Genomic DNA, 12,923 nt, shown 5'->3' with positions numbered 1-12,923 from the left:
TGTATACATCTTTTACATTAGGCCAGGTGTGTAAAGAACAAAATATAACAATCACTTAAATTCCCATTAGCCAGAGGCCACCACTGTCAAACATTTGGGGATGGTAACTTTTGACACCTTCTAAAAGAAAAGAAATTAGATTATATCTACACATTTTGTTGTTCTAATAAATAAAGAAACATGGTATGTGTGATTCTGTTTATATAAGGTTTATAACTGAATACAGAATTCAGAACAGTGGTTGTCTCTGGGAGAGGGTTAACTAGAAAGAGATAACAGGAAACTCTACAGGATGCTAAAAATGCCCTATATCTTGCCTGCCCTGTGGTGGCCCAGTAGATAAAGTCACAACCTGGCATGCTGGAGTAGCTGGGTCAATACCCCAATAGTGCCCGGTCAAGGCTCATACAAGAAACAACTACTCCCACAGTGAGCTGATGCTTCCCACTCCACCCCTCCCCTTCTCTCTTTTCTCTCTAAAATCAATAAATAAAATCTTTAAAAAGAAAAGAAAGAAAAGAAAAGCCCAATAGTTTGGTTTGGGTGATGGTAACACAGATGTATACAATTGCCAACACTCATCCAATGGAAGACCTATGTATTTTACTATAAATGTTTATATCTCAATAAATGAAAGAAAAGAAAGAATCCTGGACAAATATTTAAGTAAAAGACCTAACCAAGAAGGTGGAGAAGAAGGAGAAGGAGGAGGAGAAGGAGGAGAAGAAGTAGGAGAAGGAAAAAAACAACTAAACATGCCACACACAATACCTGGAACTTTTGAGAATGGTACCAGGCTTTCTCCCCCCCCCCCCAGCCCCCCTACCCCAGTCTCCCCCAGCACCAAGGCCCCTTTGCAGGCCTGCAGGTTAATATAAGGGGCTGGGGCCTTAAATAGGAAATGTAATCAGAAATCCTGCTGGGGCCCACCATCCACCAGACTCTGTTCTCTGATACACTACGTTTTCTGATAAGGGTGGGGGTGGGAGGGTTCCTTAGGGCCTAACAAGACTCTGAGCTTGAGTCATGAAGGAAGGTCAAAGGTGTGAATTTCAAATAGCCCACAGGTGGAAAGTTCCTTTCTTAGTCACCACCTAGGACTCAGAATGTTGCACCTCAAGAAACAATGTTTTAGATCAGGGGTCCCCAAACTTTGTTCACTGTCCCTCAGACTGTTGGAGGGCCAGACTATAAAAAAACTATGAACAAATCCCTATACACACTACACATATCTTATTTTAAAGTAAAAAAACAAAATGGGAACGAATACAATATTTAAAATAGAGAACAAGTAAACTTAAATCAACAAACTGACCAGTATTTCAATGGGAACTATGCTCCTCTCACTGACCACCAATGAAAGAGGTGCCCCTTCCGGGTGTGTGGCGGGGCTGGATAAATGGCCTCAGGGGGCCGCATGTGGCCCGCGGGCTGTAGTTTGGGGACCCCTGTTTTAGATGGTGGTCAAGGTTCCAGATTTTGCCCCTCCCCCTCAAAAAATCTATTAAATGCCTAGTCATAAGATACAAAATTCTAAGCTTGGTAGGAACAAAGTGTATCAAATTGGAGTGGTTGTGTGCCATTGGAAAAAATGGAGAGAGAGCTAAATCTTATTCTCTCCCCCCAGCCCAAAGTACCAGACACTATGTTGGCATTTGAGATTTGAAAATGAAAAAAAAAAAAAATCTCATAATATTTCCCCTCCTCACAGTTTACTGTTTAGAAGACCACTTTGTAATTATATAAGTGCAATAATATATATATATTTTAATTTTTTATTTATTTTTCTGAAGTGAGAAGCAGGGAGGCAGAGAGACAGACTCTGGCATGAGCCCAAACGGGATCCACCTGGCATGCCCACCAGGGGGTGATACTCTGTCCATCTGGTTCATTGCTCTGCTGCAACCAGAGCCATTCTAGCACCTGAGGCAGAGGCCATGGAGCTGTCCTCAGCGCCCGGGCCAACTTTGCTCCAATGGAGCCTTGGCTGTGGGAGGGGAAGAAAGAGACAGAGAGAAAGGAGAAGGGGAAGAGTGAAGAAGCAGATAGGTGCTTCTCCTGTGTGCCCTGACCAGGAATTGAACCTGGGATTTCCACATGCCAGGCCGACACTCTACCACTGAGCCAACCGGCCAGGGAAGTGCAATAATATCTTACAGGTGTTCTGATAAAGGTTGTTATTAGATAAAAGAGGAAAATTGAGTGAGCCCTTATTGGCAAAGAAAAACACGTTTAGAAGCAAAGACAGTTGATGGGATTCGGAATTTGATTAAGACCTGTGGAGAGAGACCCTATGGGGCTCTGAGGCAATGACCTACCAAAGGCAATGGTCCTGGGTCTACTTCTCCTTCAAAATGCATGTCCTCCCTTTTCTCTGCTGTCAGAGCACTGCAGTTTGACTTCTCAGTCATGACTGGGGTTGGCTGTTTGCTTCTGACTTTCACATTATTTGAAGGGAATAGAAGTGGGCAAGAATTTCAATTCCAAAGAGAAAAGGGAAGAAAGTGTAGAAGGTATATAAACCTAGGAGAAGGATTGTCACAGGTGGCTTCGACCCAGTAGGGAGAGAGGGAAAAGCGTAACCCCCACCCCTGGGGAAGGAGGAAAAGGCTTTTCCCAACACCAGGAACCAGACGGTGAAGTTGGCTCGGGACAGTTTAGTTCAGGGGTCCCCAAACTTTTTACACAGGGGGCCAGTTCACTGTCCCTCAGACCGTTGGAGGGCCGGACTATAAAAAAAACTATGAACAAATCCCTATGCACACTGCACATATCTTATTTTAAAGGAAAAAAAAACAACCAAAAACAAACAAACAAACAAAAAAAAACAGGAACAAATACAATATTTAAAATAAAGAACAAGTAAATTTAAATCAACAAACTGACCAGTATTTCAATGGGAACAATGGACCTGCTTTTGGCTAATGAGATGGTCAATGTGCTCCTCTCACTGACCACCAATGAAAGAGGTGCCCCTTCCGGAAGTGTTGGGCGGGGGCCGGATAAATGGCCTCAGGGGGCCGCATGTGGCCCGCAGGCCGTAGTTTGGGGACCCCTGGTTTAGTTGCTATCTCGAAAGCAGAGTGCGTTAGGAGGCCCTGTGCCCCCAGGTGCAGAGAGGGTCACTTAAAGTCACATACTGACAGTATTTAGGGATCATTTATTCATTCAACCAGTATGGTGTGTTTACCATTTTAAGGAACTTTGCAAGTGACCTACAATTAACAGGGTTAAAGATGTAGTGAATTATGGTCCTTGCCTTGGGAAACTAGATAACTATCATTTAATGTGCCCAAACATAAAATCTCCTGTTTTTTTGCCTCCTGATGCTGTTCTCATCAGTAAATCTAGGGGAATAACAATGCAGGATCTAATAACTTCACACAATTGTTCTGAGAAGAGAAGTGATTATGATATAAAAACTAAAAACTCCTTTATAAAGTGCAGGCATTAGCAAAGCATTAATTGTTTAAATGATTTTCAGCTATGTTCTCCCCTTGTTAATCAAGTAGTCATTTGACAGATATTTACTGTACACGTCTGCTGAGCAGGCACTGTCCTGGCATATGGCAGTGAAGAAAACAGACAAAATCTCCACCCTCACGGAGCTGACATTCCCCAGTGGGATGTCTGTTGACATAAATAAAGAGACTCATCAGCTACCTGAGAAAGACAGAAAGCTTATGCTATATGCATCTCTTCACCAATTGTAATATTGAAAAATTGGCAATGATCTAAGCGTCCCTTAATGGGAGACTAATACAAAAAAAATTCTGATGCTTCCAGACTTTGGAAAGCTGTATAGCTATTTAAAAAAAGAGAGGCAGTGCCTGATCAGGCAGTGGCGCAGTGGATAGAGCATTGGACTGGGACCCAGAGGACCCAGGTTTGAACCCCTAGGTCACAGGCTTGAGTGCAGGCTCATCCGGCTTGAGCGAGGGGTCACTGGCTTGAGCATGGGATCATAGACATGACCGCATGGTTGCTGGCTTGAGCCCAAAGGTTGCTGGTTTGAGCAAGGAGTCACTAGCTCTGCTGTAGCCCCCCGGTCAAGGCATATTTGAGAAAGCAGTCAATGAACAACTAAGGAGCTGCAACAAAGAATTGATGCTTTTCATCTCTCTCCCTTCCTATCTGTCTGTCCCTGTCTGTCCCTCTCTCTGACTCCGTCTCTCTGTCTTTGTAAATAAATAAATAAATAAATAAAATAAAAAATAGGAGTAGCTATCTGTATGTAGTATCATGGAAAGATCTTTAAGACCTGTTAAAAGGAGAAAAAAGCAAGTCCCAGAACAATATATAGTATGATCCCATTAATATTTCAAGTAAACACTACTTGTTTGTGCGTTTTATTCACAAACCTATTCATAGTTATATGTGAATACTTAGATCTCAACCAGAGAAAAATTCTGGAAAGATACATTACTTCCGGACAGGGGAGGAGAACTCATAGAGATGTTGTAGGGCTTGTACTTTAACTGGCCACAATGTTTATTTCTGACAATGAGAGTGCATTTATGTATTGCTTGTGTAATTAAACAAGGAGACACATGCATGTGGGTATGGTTGAGCTCTAGCAGTATGAGAATGGATAACAATTGTTATTCCTTTAATATCCTTTAATGTTGTTTTAACGCCTATAGAGAGAGATATATACACATAGATGAGATGATGCCAAAACATAAAAGGTGGAATTAAAACACGGTGTCCTGGCTCAGAAATCTTGCCTCTCCCCACCCCACCTGCAGTTTATAGTGAAACCTTTTTTTTAAGAGCATCATGGGATGTTGGATAGAAATCCTTGATCTCCCAGTTCTGAGGCACATGTAATTATTTCATGGTTAAGTAGCCCCGGGACCTTTGCAATAGATATGATTTCATTATGAGAGCATCATGCCTCTCCCAGCAGTAATTGAGCTTTGGCTGGAGCCAATGTGGGGGTTCTGGGATGAGATGGGTGGCTCCCAACAGGGTCCCTCTGGTTCCCAAACCAAGCCCAGTGAGCTGGCCATCGCTTTGGCTGACCTCTGAAAACCAACTTGTGTACCCTGGCCGAACCTCATCCATTCTCTCTCTCTCTGCGACCTTGGGCAAGTCTTTGCTGCTTCCAGGTCTCAAATGGAGGGACTGTACGTCCCAGAATATCATTACCAAACTGCAACTTCTTCTTTAGAAATAGAAACTTTTTTCTTTTTAGAAATAGCTTGTCTTCTGTTTAGATTTATGGATTCTGAGGTTTATCTGTACTCAAGCGAGATCTCTTTCTCAAGATTATGAAACTATCTTTAGGTTCTTTTGCAACATCTATAATTCTTAAAATGTGTGCATCTTCAATACATTTGAAAATGTTTTCTGTGAAACTTCTGATTTTTCTCGTGGCGAGTTGTTCCAAAGGAGACCACATTTGTTCGCGTACGCCTGCCACATGCTGGGACAGAGAAGCAGGACAGCAAGGTCCCTGGCCTCAGGTGGCCAGGGGGCTCCATGAAAGATTAAACATTCTTAAGAGGTTGCTACATACAAGTAGCAGAGTCCATTCTTGGGGACTTGGAAGTTGGTAAAGCTGCTAGAAAGGGGCCTGAGAACAGAAGTAGGGAGAGCCCCCTCCACTTCTCTGCAGCCTCGGGTTCTAAATCTCTTCGGTGAAGCTGGCCCCTGTCCCCTCCAGCTCCTTTGTGTGTGAGAACAAGGCTGGCAGAGCCCCTTGACAGGCTTGGTGGCTTCGGGTCCTAGAGACTAATCCACATTGTTAGTGGGAAAAATGAGTCTCAGAGGTGGGGACAGGGATAGCTCCAGGTCAGAATGAGGTCTAGAAGGACCAGAGATAACCCCTGGGTCCTCACAGCCAATCCACTAACTTGGCAAACTTTTACTGAGCACCTACTATGTGCCAGGCACTTAGCTAGACTGTGGGAGCACAGTGTGAACCAGTCAAACATAGGGCTGACTGACCAAGGCGTTGGGGATTAGAAGGTTTTCCCAGGCAGGACGATACCCTCTGAGAATGCTCGGGTCTTTGCCCTTCCCAGGGGCCCCCAGAGAATCATCAGCCCAACCAGTCTTAGCTGCCAAAAAGCAAAAGCTACTGGTGGAGGCCTGGCATGCGAGACACTGAGTCAGGAGCCAGGGGTCCGAGGTCATCCTGACCATGCAGTAAATGCCAATCAAGGCCAATCTCCAGCAAGGGAAACTTGCTTCCATGGACTGGGGGGTGGCGGGGAGTGGATTCCCTCCAGAGATTTCCCTCATAAGGCAGGCAAGCGGGCAAGCTGTCACAGGTGTTGGCTAGCAGCCCATGGATGGGGCTGGGAAGTCCCCATCAGCAATGCAGGGTTCAGGCCCCGCCCTGAAACCCATTAAATCAAGGCCTTGGATGTGAGCCCCTCCCAGCTAAGAATGCCTGTGGGTGGGGTGGTCACAACCTGACAGGTGGCAGCAAGTGGCACTTTCAGGGTGCTTATGGGTTCCTTTAAAGGAGGGGCTCTTTAGGGGCAGCAGGATCCTCGGCACCAGGAGACCCAGAGCCTCTCTGGTCCTCATGTGCTCTCAACCTTGAGCAAGTCACCTCACTTCTATAAGCACATCTATCAGAAATGCATTATGTTTTACTATAAAAGTCACACATGATCACGAAAGACATAAATGTGACAGAAGAGGGAAAGGTCAGGGAAGGTGCCTACCACCACTGACAGTCTGCTGCAAAAATTCTTCGCAGCCCTGGCCAGTTGGCTCAGTGGTAGAGCGTCAGCCTGGCGTGCGGAAGTCCCGGGTTCGATTCCCAGCCAGGGCACACAGGAGAAGCGCCCATCTGCTTCTCCACCCCTCCCCCTCTCCTTCCTCTCTGTCTCTCTCTTCCCCTCCCGCAGCCAAGGCTCCACTGGAGCAAAGTTTGCCCGGGTGCTGAGGATGGCTCTGTGGCCTCTGCCTCAGGCGCTAGAGTGGCTCTGGTCGCAACAGAGCGACGCCCCAGATGGGCAGAGCGTCGCCCCTGGTGGGTGTGCCGGGTGGATCCCAGTCAGACGCATGCGGGAGTCTGTCTGCCTGCCTCCCCGTTTCCAGTTTCGGAAAAATACAAAATAAATAAATAAATAAATAAATAAATAAATAAATAAAAATTCTTTGCGACATACGAATAGCTGCGCGGGCTTCTCGAGCAGAAGTCGGGATCACAGACTCGCTGTCTCTTGGACTTGTCCTCTGTCAGTGTATCGGTCCGCCTCCTCCTTCAGCCAATGGCATAGTATTCCAGCATCCACTGGGACGTTCTGGGACTATTTCCACAGGGTAAATTCCTGGAAATGAAATAACCGGCTCAAAAATATTTCTTTACATCCTCAATCCACTGACTATTATCATTCCTTTTTAAAATTTTGATAGTGATGTATGAAAATAATCTTTTAAAATGTAATTTTAAACTATTACTGAGCACCTTTTTTTTTAGTATGTTTCATGGCTATTTGTATTTCTTCTGTGTAAAACCTGTTTGTATCTTCCCAATTTTTTCTATTGGAATGATGGCCTTTTTCTTATCTTAAAATAGTACTTTATATAGTAAAGCACTTAATCCACTGCTTATCATAAAAGTTACATCTTTCTCTAGTTTGTCTTCTGTTTAGATTTATGGATTCTGAGGTTTATCTCCTCTCAAGAGAGGTCTCTTTCTCAAGATTATAAAACTATTCATATTTAGGTTCTTCTGCAACTTCTATAATTCTTAAAATGTGTGCATCTTTAATACATTTGAAATTTTTTTCTGTGAGTGCAATTCGAGGTAGAAATTCACTTTTCTCCCCTCTGAATGAATATCTAATTATTCCAACACTGTTTATGAAACAATCTAGCCTTTTTTTTACTAATGAGAAGTATAATCTTTATCACATGCCAGGTCCCCATAAATACAACTTATTCCTCATTAACTGATTTCATTCTATTTTACATTCTAATTTGTTAATCTATCTGATATTCCTACAACATTATCACAATGATTAATTCCTCTGACTCTGTAATATCTTTTAAAAGCCAAGAGAGCAATGCATACCCTCTTGTTTTTCTTGTTTCATAAAATTTGCCATTTCTCATGTATCCCATTTTTGGGGGATAATGTTTAGAATCAACTTGCCAGTTCTTTAAATCAGAAAGTGTATTGGGTTTGCATAAAACATATAAACTGATTTGGAGGAGAATCGAAATCTAAATCATAATACGTAGTCATCCCAAAAAGAAATGCAAGAAGTGACTTTGTTTAGATTTTCTTTGATATCCTGCAATATTTGCTTCTAAACAGGTCTTGGATGTTTCTTTAATGAATTAGTCATTGTGTTTTCAGTTTTGTGAGTGATTTATGCTTTGTTTTTGCTCTAGCGAATAGAATAATTTTTCATTTTGATTTTCAATTTGTTATCACTATGAGATGAGAAAACTAGTTTGCATCTGGGAACCTTTGGGAACCTCCTTATTGTTTATATTAAATAACTAGTTGAGTCTCTCAGATTTTCTATTTAATAACTGCTTTACTTATTACCGGAGTAAAGTGTGTCTACTGTAGAAAATGAAAACATACAAAAGGAAACACAGTATTTGTAAAATCTACTCTTTAGAAATAGTCATTCTTAACATTTTGAAAAAAATATATATATAGTATATATGATACTTATAAGTACTTTCAAAGAGTATCATTATATATAACAATAGCTACTGATGTAGACCATATGTATATCTAGCTTCTAAAATAGCATCATAATATGCATAATGTTTTCTAATTCACTTTTCCTACTTAATAACCTATAAATCTTTTTCACATTACAATTTTACATTATCATTCTAACAACTGTATTAAATGTGTGAATTTACTTAAGCAATCCCTAACTTCAGACATGCAGGTTAAGTAAACTGTTTAATATTATAAATCCAGAGCGAACATCTTACTACCTAAATCTTTGCAAACACTCATGGTTATTTCTTTAGGAGACATTTCCAGAAGTAGAATTTCTGGGTCCAAAGGCATGCAGAAATCTAAGGCTCTGGGGGACACATTGACAAATTGCCCTCGGAAAGCTTATGCGCATTTCTTTTTCATATCTTACTTTCCTCCGTAAACACCATGATAGGCATTTCTTAAGTTCTTAAACTCAGTGGCAACATCATTCTAATGGTGACAGAGTGTTTTGTGAGTCACCTACCCTCTGTTGCAGCCTCTGCCGTTTCTTCTGCTTCCTGGGATAAACCCAAGAGTGCCTGACTTTCAGACTCTGCAGCCTCCTTGGATGGGAGCTTGGCTTCCGGCTACAACGTCTCCCGATAGAAACAGAATAGTTAACTTGGCCGCTCTCATTTCCTCTCTGCAGCCAGAAGGTGGCGGGGGGGGGGGGGGGGGGGGGCATGAAATGTTAATCTTTCTCAAGAGATTGCTACCTTCAAGGAGAAGATCTATTTTTGCTGTAAAAAAAACACAAAAACAAACAAAAAAAAAACACCACCACGCTCTTCCCTGTCATTTTTTATCAGTGAAAAGGGTGTCATATTTATCCTGTCAGATGTTCCCTTGGCAAGAAACCCCTAATTCGGGAACCCTTCCAGCAAGGAGATACGTTTTTCTAAGCAGCAAATGACTGACTACAAACACATCTGCATTGACAAGTCGCAACTTATATCCTTCTATGGTGTTTCTGCTCTTTTGAAAATGTTAATAAAAACTTAATGTGGAAAAAAAACAACTTTTTCCAAATATGTGTACCAATGAGCCCGAGGCAACTCATACTTTCTTATAAAATAAAGTAGGTCACTCACATCAATCATGTTGTCTTAGCACATTTTTTCCAAATTAGGAATTCTCCATCCATCATACCACGTTATGGCATCCCTTTTCCAAACATTTCCTTTTAATATGCTCTTTAACATGATAAGAAAATCTAATAGAATACATTAGTGTCACTTTCCAGTGATGGAGTGTTTCCTCCTGTTGCAATTCACAATGAGTTCGGGGAAACATTTTTACTAGTTCACTCTCTAACAGCAATCACTTGTTGAAAATATGACAATGGCCCCAAAGCTGCCAAGGCCACACTTGGGTGTTAGCCTTAGAAAGATCACAGGGTTCCCACTTCACCTCTCCATGTGTTGTGTATGTAGAAAACTCAAAAGATGTGTGTGTCCCAAAGCAAGATCGTAAATCCAGATTCTGTACGTGAAGGGGAGTGTTTAAATTTAGCCTGTCAATCCACTGGGGTTGCATATGCATGCATACTCCCATATATAGATCAAAAGCTTGTATTGGGCTTCATTTTAAAACCACATTGCTCCCAGAACATTTCCAGTTCTCCTGGATCATGCAGAAAGGGAGGATCCTTGGCTAAATATGAGTGAGATTCTCCAAAACAAGTTACCATCCTTTTAAAGGTGAATTCGGACCCGTGTGAAACGCAGGCTCTGTTTACAGCCCGCTTGAGATACCTGTGTTTGCATGTCCATATATTTGACAGCATTCACCTGGCAAAAACAGGGGGTTTGTTTCTACTCAGATCGCTGGTTCTCAGACTCATGTGTTCGGTGTTAACACTTGAACCTCTTCAGGGATTTTTTTTTTTTTTTTTGGACAGAGTTTTGGAAGAAAACATTTGGGAAAGTTGGGAATGGGAGAGGTTTGTAGCGCGCCCAGGAATTCAGCTGTTCCAGGCTTTTGGCCACCCAAACGGAAAACATCTGAATAGAAAAGGGAAAGTTGAGCCTATTTTCTGGACCTTTCATCTGGACATGTGGGGTCCTGTAGACACTCCATAAGTCACATCACTCTCCCTCACATCTTGCGAAAGAGGAAGGTACAGTTACAGCCTCTGAACAGCCATAGCGTCCTGGCGCTGCCCCATCAGGGCTCCCAGCTAACGACTTGAGGCTGCGCGTGCCCGGGAAATGTCATTAGCTCGTTAATCACAAAAATGACTGTGCCAGGAGCGGTGGAGGACAGAAAAATGAGACACAGCTCCTGCCCTTCGGAAGCTTGAAGTCAGGCTTGATAGCAAGCAGGATAAGGAAAAGAAAGAGATGCCTGGGGGGTTCAGAGAGGGAGAGCTCATGACCAGGTAGGGATGGATGGGATCCGAGTCCAACCAGAGGATGATCTTTGAACCAGACCCTGAATGATTGGATCTGCACAGATGGAGGAAGGGCACAGAGAGAGTAGAGAGGCAGGCGTGAGAAAGCATGCCAAGAAATAATTCGGGACCTGTGGCACACAGGCTGCGTAGAGAGGCATGAGAGGGAATCCAGGAAGATTGAAGCGCATGTGGGAAGAGCCTTGAAGGCCGAGCTAAGGACCAAGCCTCCAGGGAGCGCTCCTCTCCCATGCCCCTGGAATAGGAAGACTAGTAGGGTGACACTATGTATGTTGGTGCATCTGAACCCTCTCCACCGTTTCTCTCTTTTATGTTTCTCCTTCATACATAGGCAAATGCTATAGCCCATCGAAGCGGTTTCCATGGCTAAGGTTGGCGCGCCATCTGGGACACTCCTGCTGGCCTCATAACCGTCGCTCACAGAGGATACCCCCACGTGCCAGTGTTCCCATGAGTTGATGAAAGTGTATAGAAGAAGCTACCACTTTCCTTCCGGCCCATGGACCCCAAGGCCACGACGCCATGTAAGACATCAGCTGTTCTGGTAAATTCATTAGTTTGTTCGCCAAACATTTATTGAGCAACTGCTACATGGGCGCTTCACGTTGCTGTGTGTGCTGGGGACACAGGGTAGAAACAAAACACACAGGAACCCTGTCTTCATGGAGGTTTTCTTTCCGGTGGGAACGAAAGAGTCAACAGGTCATTTCTGAGAGTTATAAGGGAAATAAAGAGAATAAGCCGAGTGGCGTGATGGAGAGTGACCGGGGGCAGAAAAGGGGACACCCACCTCGGGGAAGCAGGTCGGAGATGGCCTGAAGGATGGAGGCGGAGGAGGCACCAGCCAAACCAAGAGCTGGGGAGGACGTGGCAAGTGTGAACACGTGGACAGTGGGAGACGCCAGTAAGTGAGGGGAAAGGGAGCCGATTGGGGACTTGGGGTGCAGGGGGAAGCACCTGCGGGCTTGTGAGCAGGGTGATAACTGAGCTCTGAATATCGAGGTACCCACTGCAGAGCCGCCATTAGCCACCATCTGCTCCAGCCTCACCGTTGCCAACTTTTTCCGCAAAGTCAAAACGAGTGTTGGGAGTGCATCAGCTTTTATTTTTACAGCAATCTTTGTACCCAAACCACCGTAGCATTTTTAATAATAAACTGGCAGGGAGTCAGACATCTGTAGTTGAAAAAAACAGCCCAAGCCAAGTATTTCTAAATGTTTTATATTTACTTGTAACATTAGAATAACCATGAGGTTGCTTTTTGCATAATCGGAACCATTCTCATTAGGGATCGACAGACCTCGTCCTTCATGGGCTTGGGTGGTGGTTTTCATTATGGCAGTGACATTGATCTGACGGGGGTGAATCTCTCCTTGAACGTTTGTGGATAAAAAAGGGGAAGGAGTTGAGGGAAGCCAGGTCAAGCAAGGAAAATAAGAACTCTGCAGAAGTAATCATCAGCTTGCATTGGGATTCCATGAAAAGAGCCCAGGCTGGGCAACCTTTGGCAAGTCACTTAACCTCTCTGAGCTTCCATGTCCTCATATGCAAAGTGGGGATGATAACTGAATTCACTTCATGGAGTGGTGGTGAGTTCTAAATGAAATAACATAGGGACAGAGGCCCGGAACAAGGTTGTGACTGGTTGCCTTTCTCCAAAGTTAATCCTTAACATCCAAGATTGATTTGTATCTTTTTTGCTGGAGTAGGGTTGCAAGATTTAGCAAATAAAAATACGGGATACCCAGTTACATTTGAACTTCAGATAAACAACAAATATTTAGTATAAGTATGCTTCATGCAATCTTTGGGACA

The 12,923-nt window shown here is 43.4% G+C and overlaps 1 long non-coding RNA gene across 2 annotated transcripts in view; it reads left to right on the top strand.

Annotated features, from left to right (window-relative positions):
• The window catches only part of LOC136310625 (uncharacterized), a 35,348-nt gene that overhangs the window by 12,205 nt on the left and 10,220 nt on the right, over positions 1-12,923 (top strand). Inside the window, exon 2 of one of the 2 annotated variants that reach the window (XR_010726593.1) lies at positions 11,440-11,632. This is a non-coding gene — a long non-coding RNA (uncharacterized lncRNA). Of the gene's footprint in view, positions 1-11,439; positions 11,653-12,923 lie in introns of both variants that reach the window. The other variant, XR_010726592.1, reaches the window with a different exon arrangement.

The sequence above is a fragment of the Saccopteryx bilineata genome, chromosome 7 (assembly GCF_036850765.1).
Source record: "Saccopteryx bilineata isolate mSacBil1 chromosome 7, mSacBil1_pri_phased_curated, whole genome shotgun sequence".
NCBI lineage: Eukaryota > Metazoa > Chordata > Mammalia > Chiroptera > Emballonuridae > Saccopteryx > Saccopteryx bilineata.
This window is presented reverse-complemented; position numbering and strand designations above follow the sequence as displayed.